General features: G+C 46.0%; 1 protein-coding gene across 1 annotated transcript in view; it reads right to left on the bottom strand.

Annotated features, from left to right (window-relative positions):
- Positions 1 to 12,653, bottom strand: part of tg (thyroglobulin) — a 463,025-nt gene that overhangs the window by 316,181 nt on the left and 134,191 nt on the right. The window lies entirely within an intron of this gene.

The following is a 12,653-nucleotide window of genomic DNA, read 5'->3' as shown; positions in this document are numbered from 1 at the left end:
GTGCAGGAACAGGCGTGAACCTGATTGGCGCCCCCAATCAGGTCCGTGCCGCCATTTTAGGTGGGTGGGCCAATTAAGGCATGGGCATGAAAGAGTGCAGAAATCTCCCTGAGGCAGTTAAAGTTTTTAAAAGTTAAATAAAGGAAAGAAAATATTTTAAGACATGTCCCCTCATGAAACAGTGTCACATGAGCTGGGACATGTCAAGGAACATTAATGAAAAACTTAATTTAATTTATAAAAACTTCATGAAACCTCATCCCACATGTGGATGAGGTTCCATGAAAAATGCGAAGGCCACCTGGGCTCTTCACCTGCCCACCAACCTTAAGGTTGGACGGGCAGCTTATTTAACTATGTTAATTAGTTTTTGACAGGCCTTTGACAGTTCAATGCTCCTGCCTGACGTCACCGCGTGTCATTTTACGTGTCAGCGAGTGGGCCCCACCCCCGCCCCCGCTCCTCATCGCAAAAACTCTGCCCCATGAAATATCTTTGATTGTTGCAAAAACCCATCTGATTTACTAATGTCTTTTCAGGAAGGAAATCTGCCATCCTTACCTGGTCTGGCCTACATATTAGGCAGGAAGTGAGGGATCTAGACTGGAGGCGATGTTTGTGGGCAAATCAACAACTAACATGTGGGGGGCTTTCAAACGTCAGTTGATAAGAATTCAGGACCGGCATGTTCCTGCTAGGATGAAGGATAAGTTTGGCAAGTTTCAGGAACCATGGATAACAAAGGATATTGTGAGATTAGTCAAAAAGAAAAGGGAAGCATTCGTAAGGGCTAGAAGGCTGGGAACAGATGAAGCCCATGGAGAATATAAAGAAAGTAGGAAGAAACTTAAGCAAGGAGTCAGGAGGGCTAAAAGGGGCCATGAAAAGTCATTGGCAACCAGGATTAAAGAAAATCCCAAGGCCTTTTATGCACATTTAAAAAGCAAGAGGGTAGCCAGGGAAAGGCCCACTCAGGGACAGAGGTGGGAATCTGTGTGTGGAGCCAGAAGAAATGGGAGAGATACTAAATGAAAACTTCTCATCAGTATTCACCAAAGAGAAGGACTTAGTGGTCGATTTCTCTAGGGAAGAGTGTGTAGATAGCCTGGATCATGTTGAGATCAAAAAAGGTGTTAGGCATCTTGAAGAATATTAAGGTGGATAAGTCCCCAGGGCCAGATGGGATCTACTCCAGAGTACTGAGGGAGGCAAGGGAGGAGATTGCTGGGGCCTTGACAGAAATCTTTGTATCCTCACAGGCTATGGATGAGGTCACAGAGGACTGAAGAATGGCCAATGTTGTTCCATTGTTTAAGAAGGTTAGCAGGGATAATCCAGGAAATTACAGGCTGGTGAGCCTTACGTCAGTGGTAGGTAAATTATTGGAGAAGATTCGTTGTGACAGGATTTACTACCATTTGGAAGCAAATGGGTGTATTAGTGAGAGGCAGCATGGTTTTGTGAAGGGGATGTCGTGTCTCACTAACTTGGTTGAGTTTTTCGAGCAAGTGACAAAGATGATCGACGATGGAAGGGCAGTGGATGTTATCTACATGGATTTCAGTAAGGCCTTTGACAAGGTCCCTTATGGCAGACTGGTACAGAAGGTAAATTCGCATGGGATCAGAGGTGAGCTGGCAAGATGGATACAGAATTGGCTTTGTCATAGAAAACAGAGGCTAGCAGTGGAAGGGTGCTTTTCTGAATGGAGAGCTGTGACTGGTGGTGTTCCGCAGAGATCAGTGTTGGGACCTTTGCTGTTTGTAGTATAAGTAAATGATTTGGAAGAAAATGTAACTGGGCTAATTAGTAAGTTTGCAGACGACACTAAGGTTGGAGGAGTTGCAGATAGTGAAGAGGATTGTCAAAGGATACAACGGGATATTGATCGGTTGGAGACTTGGGCGGAGAAATGGCAGAAGGAGTTTAATCCGGACAAATGTGAGGTAATGCATTTTGGAAGTTCTAATACAGGTAGGAATTATATAGTAAACGGCAGAACCCTTAAGTGCATTGATGGGCAGAGGGATCTGGATGTACAGGTCCACAGGTCATTGAAAGCGGCAACACAGGTGGATAAGGTAGTCAGGAAGGCATATGGCATGCTTACCTTCATCGGCAGGGGTATTGAGTATAAAAGCTGGGAAGTCATGCTGCAGCTTTATAGAACCTTGGTTAGGCCACACTTGGAAAATTGCATGCAATTCTGGTCACCACATTACCAGAAGGATATGGAGGCATTGGGAAGGATGCAGAGGAGGTTTACCAGTGTGCTGCCGGGCCTGGAGGTTATTAGCTATGTTCTCACTACAGCAACAGAGATTGAGGGGCAACTTGATAGAAGTTTACAAAATTATGAGTGGCATGGACAGAGTAGATTGTCAGAAGCTTTTTCCCAGGATGGAAGAGTCAATTACTAGGGGACATAGATTTAAGGTGAGAGGAGAAAACTTTAGAGGAGATGTGCAGGGCAAGTTTTTTTTACGCAGAGGGTAGTGAGTGTCTGGAATTGGCTGCCAGAGGAGGTGGTGGAAGCAAGTACGATAGCAGTGTTGAAGAAGCAGCTTGACAAATACATGAATAGGATGGGAATAGAGGGATACGGACCCTGGAAGTGCAAAATGTTTTAGTTTGACAGGCAATATGATTGGCGCAGGCTTAGAGGGCCGAAGGGCCAGTTCCTGTGCTGTACTTTTCTTTGTTCTTTGTACATGTGACTCCAGACCCACAGCAATCTTAACTGCCCTCTGATATGGCCTAGCAAGCCACTCAGTTCAAGGGTAATTAGGGATGGACAACAAACATTCACCTTGCCAGCAACACCTGCATCCTATGAAAGAATAAAATAAAGTTTTCCTTTGAATCCTTTGCAGGAGAAATTATCTGTAACCTCGTCTTCCTGGACATTAGCATGCAGGTTAACCTTTCCCCCTGTCCTGACGGTAGCTCACTCATGCCCAGTGATTCACCATGTGCAGACCTCACCTCTATGTTACGCTCTATATTTCACACAGTGCCAGTATCTGAGCTGGAGGCTGTAAGTGCAAGATCAAGTGATGGTGTTTCTTCTTCATCAGTTTCTTGCTCCTCAAGTACTTAAGCCTCATGCACCATGATCTGGCCTGGCAGCAGTCCTTGTGTATCCAAATGCAAAAAGGTAAAAGGTTAGCGCTGGGGTAACAGAAGTAGTGGAGAGCTAGAGATGCATGGTTACACTATCTGGAGCTCATAAGTAAGATAAGATTGTGGGATAAGGTGATGTGGGATGTGAGAAGGTTGATTAGATAGGAACATCTTCTATGGTTTCAGTCCTGCCACTGGCTGCAGCTGCTGCTGCACCAATTACTTCCAGCACCATCCGCTTCATGGGGGAGGGTGTGCAGCCATGCCTGCCCCCACTGGTTAGGTGCTGTTGCCACCAATTGTCAACCACCTTTTTGTGTGAGAGAGAAGGAAGTGTGTCAGTGAGCTTGGTGCAATGTGTTTGAGTGGTGTGCCTGCCACAGTTGAATTGCTGATTGTGTGCATGCTGTGAGATGTGATTTTGCAACTTGCAGCAGAGTTAATACTATGTATGTGAGGCCTGATTTGAGGCGATTACTGGTAGGCGTGTGAAGGGGTGCAGAGTGTAAACTAAGTGTGTGCTTCGTAGGAAATGTGAAGTTGCATTCGCTGACCTTGATCACTTGTGTGTGTGTGTGTGTCCTCACACTTTCTGAGGCACTGCATCCAAGTTCTTAGGGCTAGACTGCTGCCACTGACTGCTATGGCTACGTACTCCCACTGCCCCCTCAGTGTCTGCCTGCAAGGTTTCCTGACCCTCTGAAGGGAGGGGACCTCTCTCCTCCTCTGTATCTCCTGCACCAAGACCACAAACAATGCTCCGGAGAAAGTTAGGTGCATTCTCTGGCTTGCTGCCCCATTTTTCAATGTTCTTTTTTTAACTCTTCTTACACCATTCAGCACTATGCTGAATGTCACAATCAGTATAAGTAGCAGGATTTGGGGCATTATCAAACCTTATCTTCGAACAGTATTACACAGAGAAACTTCAACTCTTAAGTTTTCCTTTATCTTATGTTTACCTATTTCACCACCATCTCTTCAGCCCTCCATTACCTCTATGTTGTCAAACTGCTTGTCTGACATATAGCTCAAGAAAAGCTGCAATTTTCTCCAATTAAACATTGGGAAGATCAAAGCCAATGTTACCCTGACTGCCCTTCCACAATCCATTATCCTGAGCGCATTGAAATCATTCTATCTTAACCCATGTGTCCCATTCACCACTGATCAACATTTATTTCTAGGCCATCACTATTTCCATTTTGAAATCCTGTTCCTCATGTTCAAACTCCACCACTTCCTACAGCCCTCTGAGAACCCTGCCTTCCTCAGCGCTGGCCTCTTGTGCTTTCTCACTTTCCTTGCCCCAGCATTGATGGTTTTGCCTTCGGCTGTCTAATCCCTGAGCTCAGGAACTTCGTCTTGAATCTCGGTCACCTCTCCACCACTCTCCCTTCCTGAAAACTTAATTCCTTGATCAAATGTTTTGTCACACAGCCTAGCATCGCCTACCTTGGCTTGGTGTCAATTTTTGCCTGATTACGATCCTTTGGAATGTTTTACTATATTAAAGATGTTATATAAATGCAAATTGTTCATATTTTTTGACAGGATCTTAGTACTGGTGTTCCTTATCTTCCTGAATTTCTTTAACTACCTTCAGGCTGTTAAAAATTGACCTTGTTGTCAAATATTTGCCATTAACCGATATACCTCATGTTCTCCCTTACACACCACCTTGGGTGGTGTCTAGCACTATGAGCCTTGGTGCTTAATGTAGATCTCAATTTAAAAAGAATTGTTGTGAGTATGCAGCCAAATGCTGCAAAGGCATCCTCTGCCAAAAATAACCAGACTACAGAAAGGACACCTCAGTTGATTTTGGATTTCACTTTATCCATGCCTATTTTTCTGTTATTAATATAAACATTCCCATCATAACCACAGTGACATTGCTTCCATTCTGTTTCCTGACAAGAATGTGTTTGCTTGTTTGAAGTTAGCATCAAAAATATAAATGTTCCTAATTTTGTAATGTTGAAGCAGTGAAGCATTTCCCATGATTCAAGGGTAAGTTGTCCCTTTCTTATTATTCTAAGTACTCATGCATGGAGAGCAGAAACTTTTCTTTTTTGACAACTACTCCAGACAAACAACCAGATCCTAGCCAAGCGGCCAAGTAAGAGGAAGCTGCCCATAGCTACATGCAGGTCACATGATCACAACAGAAGTCATGCCTTTGCAGAGGCCAAGGAAAAAGGAGAGGGGAGAAAACATCTACAAAAACGCATTCTCCTCCCTCAAAGTAACTAAAACCACTTAACAGTCTGTTGAGGTTATATTTTAATGAAACAAGATTGAGGATTGTAGAATGTACGTTATTACTGGTGAAATGCATTACATACGAATATACAAACAAGGAGCAGGAGTAGGTCACTCAGCCCCTTGAACCTGCTGTGCCATTTAATTAGATCATGGCTGATCTGATAGTAACCTGAAACCTCAATCCCACCTACCTCCAATAATCTATCACCTCCTGGCTTACCAAGAATCCATCACCCCTGCCTTAAAATTATTCAAAGATTCTGCTTCCACCACCTTTTCAGGAAGACATTTCCAAAGACCCATGACCCTCTGAGTGAAAAAATTTCACCTCATCTCTGTTTTAAATGGGCGACCCCTTATTTTTAAACAGTGACCCCTAGTTCTAGATTCTCCCACAAGAGGAAACACCCTCTCCACATCCACCCTGTCGAGATCCCTCAGGATCTTATATGTTTCAATCAAGTCACTGCTTACTCTTCTAAACTCCAGCAGATACAAACATAAAAACAAAAAACTGCGGATGCTGGAAATGCAAAACAAAAACAGAATTACCTGGAAAAACTCAGCAGGTCTGGCAGCATCAGCGGAGAAGAAAAGAGTTGACGTTTCGACCCTTCAACAGAACGGTTCTGTTGAAGGGTCATGAGGACTCAAAACGTCAACTCTTTTCTTCTCCGCCGATGCTGCCAGACCTGCTGAGTTTTTCCAGGTAATTCTGTTTTTGTTCCAGCAGATACAATCCTACTCTGTCCAGCCTTCCCTCATAAGACAACACACCCATTCCAGGTATTAGACTGGTAAACCTTCTCTGTACTGCTTCCAATGCATTTACATCCTTCGATAAATAAAGTGACCTATACTGTACAGAGTACTCCAAATGTGGTCTCTAGTGCCCTGTACAATTAAAGCAAAACCTCCTTACTTTTATATTCAATTCCCCTCACAATAAATGATAACATTCTATTAGCTTTCCTAATTACTTGCTGTAACTGCATACTAGTCTTTTGTGATTCATGCACTAGGACACCCAAATCCCTCCGCACCTCAGGAATAAATTGACAAAACATCCACCACCTTAAACATTCACACCCTCCACCACCAACACACGGTGACAGCAGTGTGTGCCATCTACAAGATGCACTGCAGCAACTCATCAAAACTCTTTCTACAGCATCTACCAAACCCGCGACCTTTGCCACATAGAAAGACAAGGGTAGCAGATACATAGAATAACCACTATCTGCAAGCTCCTCTCCAAGCCACACATGACCCTGACTTGGAACTTTATCGTCATTCCTTCAGTCACTGGGTCAAAATCCTGGAATTCACTTTCTAACAGCACACTGATGGGTATTCCTACAACACATGGACTGCAGCGGTTCAAGAAGACAGTTCACCGCCACCTACTCAAGGGCAAATAGAGATGAGCAATAAATGCTGCCCTAGCCAATGACGCCCAAATCCCATGAATGAATAATTTAGTTTTAAAAATCAGCTGGAAATGGGCATGGTGGGCTGAATGGCCTCTGTCTGTGTTGAAAATATTTCTTTGTTTCCATGTTAACAGGAAATTATTTATAAGATAGTTTATTAGAGCACTAACTAGAAAGGAGCACAATAACATTTCCATCTCCATTAGGAACTGGATTGAGATAGTCCAACTTCAGGGGTTTCTAGGTCCCTGCTCCCATATAGTCTGGGTTGGATCCATATCTAAGCTCCTGACACTGAGATGTCCAAAATACGATCTGTGGGCTTTAGACATTTGAGCAAATGGTCTAAATCTGCCAGAGTCATTTGGAGAGGTGGGGTACCCTTTTTGAGTCATAAAGAACCATTTTGGATAGGCCGAAGGACCCCTTTGGGAGAGATGGGGTGGCCTTTTGGAGAGGTAGGATGCTCTCCGGGAGAGGTCCAATGCCCTTTGGGATCATTAAAAGTGAATATGAATGTGTGTAAAAAGTGCATAAACTCATTGGAACTGTCAAACTTTCAAGGCATTAAAATCTCTCAAGCTCTTTAATTTTATTTAATAAACACAACCTGCGTGACTACTTGCAATTTCACTGAGTGCTATCAGAATACGATTAGACTGATTCCACAATCAATCATTATACAGTGGGAGGGAGTTTTCACAGTTTCATTGACATCTCCAAGTCTTTGATGTGGGGCTATGAATACAAATGTGTGTTTCTGTTATGGATTAAGTAATTGAAGTCATTTAAATGTATTGCATGAGTTTTTTTTTAATCAGAGAGAGTGTTTTTTTAAAATAGTGTGGTTATTAGTAGACATTTAGAACTTCATTTTATTTCATTTCAGAATGGTTCCTGGGATCTACCCATGATGGATGCTGGGTAAGTTAGCATGGAGGATGTAAGGGCAAAGGATGGTGGGTCAGGGGCATGGGTTGGCATGAGTTGGCACTAAGTTGAAATAAGAGCTAGAAAGGGCTATTGGCAGTGGGTAGAGGGGCATAGATTGGCATGGAGGGTTTGGACTATGGGGCACGAGTGGGAGGAATGAGGTGGCATGAGTTGGCATGGGTGGGGTTTGGGGAGTATGTTGGGTATGAGGAGTTGTGAGGGTTAGAATGCTGTTTTTGGTTTGATTGTATTTTTCACAGCTGGGGCGAAGGTGGGTCATTGACTCAACCCACCTCGACACCCGACATCCCTTGTGGCTGCCTCCTCAATGTTTCTGGGGGCGGCAGGTCTGAATCATGTTAACAACCACCACCCCTAGAACAATAATCCAACTATCTGGAGCACTTTCTCTCGAATCGGGTTTGCGAAGTCAGGAATTTTCCTAACTCTGTGCTCAAGGCTCAGGAACAAAAATCTGGCCCTATGTCCCTATTCATTAAGTCCAAAAACCCAGATGTTTTATTCACTGCTTTGTTAACCTGTCCTACCACCTTCAAAGATTTGTCCGCAAACACGATGGGCCGAAGGGCCTCTTTCCGTGCTGTAAACTCTATGGGCAGAATCTTCTGTTTAGCGTGGGGGGGTGGGGCCCACATGGTGATGTGATGTGTAAGATGACGCGCAGTGATGTCAGGCATGCGTTCTGATGTCACCACGCGTCATTCCAATCTTTAGTTCAGTGGGCGCGCACCGGTGTCAGCCGTGCACCCGCTGAACTGTCAAAGGCCTATTAAGGCCATTTAAATATCAATTGAAATACTTAACTGAGCTGCCCATCCAACCTTAAGTTTGGTGGGCAGGAGAAGAACCTAGGCGGCCTTCACATTTCTCATGAAACCTCAACCATGGGAAATTTCTGCGCTCTTTTGCACACACGTGTGAAAGAGCGCAGGCCCCGACTCTCCCTCCTCCCCCCGCCTGCACAGGTAGTGATGAGCGCTATCAGGCACACGTCACGCCGGGTGGGTCTTAATTGGCCCACCCACATAAAGTGGCGACGCGCAGCCAATCGCGGGCTGAGATGGGCTCTGCCCGCACCCACTCCCGACTGGCCCACCTGACGGGGTGAATATTCTCCCCTATTACACTATAACACCCACAGGTTTTCTGCTCTTTCAGGCCTTTAAAATTGGGAGTTGTGGCTTTTCCTACAATTTTCTTAGGTAGGCGTTTAACTTGTGTTCATAGCATCCCACGTGTGATCAGACAATGGAAATTCACTGGCGTTACTATTTGTCTAGAAACAGAATACAGAATGTGCAAGGTTTCAGGGATCAGGCAGGGGATTGGCAGTTGGTAGAATGTTCTTTCAGCGAACCAGTGCAGGCTCGATAGGCCAAATGGCCTCCTTCTGCATTATAAAGATTCCGTGGTAATGTCTGGAATATTTTGAGAACAGCTGATTCATTTGCCGACTGAGGTAATATTCAAAGATATGCACAGATGGAGCAGTCTCCGTTTGACTGGCTGCACAGTGAGCCTTTGTACACTAATTAGGAAAATGAAGCAAAAACTTGCCATTAGGGTTTGTTCTGCTCTCAACCATCACAGCTACTCTGCAATATTTACATTTCTGTTCCACCAAGGAAAGCTGAATCAATTTTCAGGAAATGTGAATTGGAGAAAAGTTTATTCCATGGATGAACTCACAAGAAAATCTGGCTGGTAGAGTGTAGGATGATGAAGTATATGGGTGTCAAAGGATAGAAAGAAATGGTTGGAAGCGGCCTTGTATTCAGACGAATGACCAAGTGAGACAGAATCATTGAGGGTGTGGTTTGAAAATAATTAAGAGAGTTTATAGGAATAGAGAGATTGATGAAAGGAATGAAATCAGAGGAGAAAGGAATTAAAAATCTCTGAGGATTAAGTCATTGTGTGGAGGGGTTGGAAGGATTGGAGGAAGGATATCTTCATGAGAACCTCAGAGTGAGACTTGGTAGCAGCAGAGAATAAGGACTTTAAAGCAGATGAGAGGATCGGAAGAGATGAGATGTTTGAAAGAAGTGAAAGTCTCAAAATAATAGGGCGGAGTCATCTCGGATTTGCACTAACGGTGGTAGCAGGCGGGAAAAAGGATGCTTTACCCGCCAGTCACAATGGCGGTTTTTCACACTGTATTGTCCCAATCCCGCCTCATTAATTATGCATTCCCAGGAAACACACCGTTTGGATGGTGGGCGGGCTCTCATTCACCAGCCGCACCATCACCTTGCCACTTCACCATGGCGGGCACCATATTTAAAGTGCAGCCTTGCGAACATCTCTCAGTGCTTCCAGCCCAGGACTGCTGCAAAGACGACATTGATAGATAAGACTCCAGCCCAGTTTAATGATGCATCCCGCAAGCACCTTTTGGAAGCAGTGGAGGCCTCCGGTGATGTCCTCTAACCCCACTCTGTGTGAAGATCAGCAAGCAGTGGTGGTCAGTGCCAATGCATTGCAAAAGAGGACAGCCACCCAGTGCTGCAAGAGGATGAATGGTCTCATCCGTTCCACCAGAGCTTGTCACTCTTCTCATCACTCTCAACTCTAAACACTCTCAAACCCATCACATATCCACAGGGATCTCACATCTCAAGGGACAACACCACTAACTCTCCCACAAACCCTCACATCTCCATCAGGCTCATATCCTCTGGAGCTTGCATCTCATTCTGCCCATGGTTCCGCTCACCACACAAACATTCCATGCAGTGCCATGTATCCTGCTCACACTCTCTCCATCTGTTTTCATGCAGGAGAAGCTGGCTCACAGCCACAGGGAGAGGTCCTAGACTGGGGGTGGATTGGCCCACATTAGGCCCCTCACTCACTTTGAGGAGAGTGCATTGTGCTGTCTGGTGAGAAGGTGGACCATGCCTGCAGCAACAGTGAGGTTGGCGAGGATCCTGCACCACATCATCTCTCTCTCTCAATGCAACTGTGAGTTCTCTCTCTCCTGCTTTTAACTCTGCTGCCATGCACTAATTATCTCTACTTTGGTTCATAAAGAGATCTGCCAAGCAACAGGCACCCTTAGCCAGCCAGTCCCTCAGCTCCATCCAAGTTTTCACCTCCAGCCAAGGGGACACCTCCTCCATTGAAGAGCTGGAAATAAGCAGCCTGGGAAACCCATCACAGTGCTTACCCATACCCCCCACCAGCGAAGAGACACACATCTCGGTGGGTCCTAAATCTAGAGCAGGATCGGGTTCACAATCTGGTGGTCATCGCACGGATAGGTGTCTGCAGCAGAAGGAGGCAGGTTCGGCCAAGTTCCCCAGCACTTGGAGAACTGCTGGGTATGAGTCACCTGCGAGGTCCGAGTCAGATGACAAGCCTCTGGATTCAGCCTTCCAACTCATCCTGGACAGTCAGCAGAAAAGCAGGGAACATCATGCAGAGCTATTGGAAGCCCTCAACAGAGTGGCACATGAGTCAGAGGAATGTGTCCACATGCTCTCTGGTAAATGGTACCCACATGTGGGCATATGGAGGTCTCCATGAGGAGGATGGCAGATGCCATGGAGACCCTGGTCCAGCAGAGCGTGGAGATGCATGTAGACCTGCACTCCATCGCGGTATCCATGAGTGAGATCCTGCAGTGGCAACATGAGAGATGAATGGGGCAACTCGATGTCCCTCCAGGTACTCCTTGCCCTCAAGGAATTAGGCCGGGACCCTCGGGCACATGAAGGGAGGAGGAGTGGCAGCTGGACACCTCTGGGTCATCCACTCAGGAATCTCAGAGGCTGTCCTCTCCCTATGAGTCTCCTTTGCCTGTGACACCCCAATCTCATCCTCTGTCACTGCAGAGGGAGCAGCTGGCCCACAGGATGACAGCCAAAGCAAGCCGGTGCCCCAAAGGCCTCAGCTCCCAGAGGACCAATGCCGAAGTCATCAGAGGCAACTGGAACCAACCATTGCACAGGCTGTCTCCACCCCTCCTGCGGATGTCAGGGCAGCACCTAGAGGTCTATGGCATTCAAAAGTTAAAAAATTCTAATCACAGTTGGTTGCAAGGGTGAACATATTTTGTCACTTTACAATCTGAAAATATATTCACTTTCACTTTCAGCTTCATTGACAGATTTCATGAGTCCTCCCACTGCAGCCCGTCCACAAGACATTCAACAGCACGTGGCTGCCCCATGAGTGATTCTGGAGGGAGAAGTGTACGTGTGGCAGCACCTTTCGGAGCCTCATGCAAACACTCTCCCACGCACGCAGATCCTTCCCATACCACACTCATCTCAATGTCCCAAGCATTTTCAATGCTGCCTGCTGGGGTTGTCTTTCAGTTGTCCATCTGAGCTAACCTGCATCTCCGCCCACCCACTGACATTGCACTCCCATGCAACATCTGTTTTCACTCACCATGACTGTCATTTCACTTTCGATTTAGCAAGCATGGTAGTGCTACAGTTTTTCTTGAGGAACCCATCCTTTTCCCTCTCCCACTCACCCATTTCCTTTCCCCTGCCACTGTTACCTCCCCTGGCATCACCTGCCACCTCCCCATCATCACCTACCAGCCACAGCCCTTTTCTTTCGGGGGTATCCAGATAAATGTGCACATTCCCTTCCTTCCCAAAAATCCCACCCCCATCCACATTAACCCCCCCCAACCTCCTCATTCCCATGGTCTGTGTCTGCCTTGGAGTACCCACCAACCACCCTCGCTGTCCCTTCCACAGATACCGTCACACCCTCACACTCCCACCCTACCCCCTTACTCTGCCCTAGGTCATTCTCACCATTCCGTTCCAGCATGCGCACTCTCAGTTCGCTCCCCAGGAGGCAGCCATTGACTCAACAGACCCCTCCCTTGCACATTCACCTGGACGCCCTCCG

This window comes from Carcharodon carcharias, chromosome 6, assembly GCF_017639515.1.
Source record: "Carcharodon carcharias isolate sCarCar2 chromosome 6, sCarCar2.pri, whole genome shotgun sequence".
In the NCBI taxonomy this organism is placed as follows: domain Eukaryota; kingdom Metazoa; phylum Chordata; class Chondrichthyes; order Lamniformes; family Lamnidae; genus Carcharodon; species Carcharodon carcharias.
Note: the sequence above shows the minus strand (reverse complement) of the source record. Positions and strands in the feature narration are given on the sequence as shown.